We start from the raw sequence: 325 nt of genomic DNA, 5'->3' as shown, positions 1-325 counted from the left end.
CCTAAGCGCCGGAACCGCATGTGGGTGCCGGTGACAGTTACTGCACCCGGTGCCGCTCACCAGACTGGGCAAGACACCGCGCCCGATTTCCTTTCAGCACCGAGTGCCAGACGTTGTAGTTTATTCTACCGGAGGCAGGGAGGGCGGTAGTATTCTATCAGGTTTGGGATAACCCAGCAGAAACGCAGCGGGAACGCCTTGGCTAGGAGTCGAACAAGGATCCCGGGCCGCAGTGGTATAGTTTACAGTGGGGGATAAAGCAGTCACTTTCTAGATAGTTGTTTTTCTTTTTCTGAGCTGCAAGTATCTCGTTATTTCTCACACA

The sequence above is a fragment of the Mandrillus leucophaeus genome, unplaced genomic scaffold, assembly GCF_000951045.1.
Source record: "Mandrillus leucophaeus isolate KB7577 unplaced genomic scaffold, Mleu.le_1.0 Scaffold798, whole genome shotgun sequence".
Taxonomy (NCBI): Eukaryota; Metazoa; Chordata; class Mammalia; order Primates; family Cercopithecidae; genus Mandrillus; species Mandrillus leucophaeus.
This window is presented reverse-complemented; position numbering follows the sequence as displayed.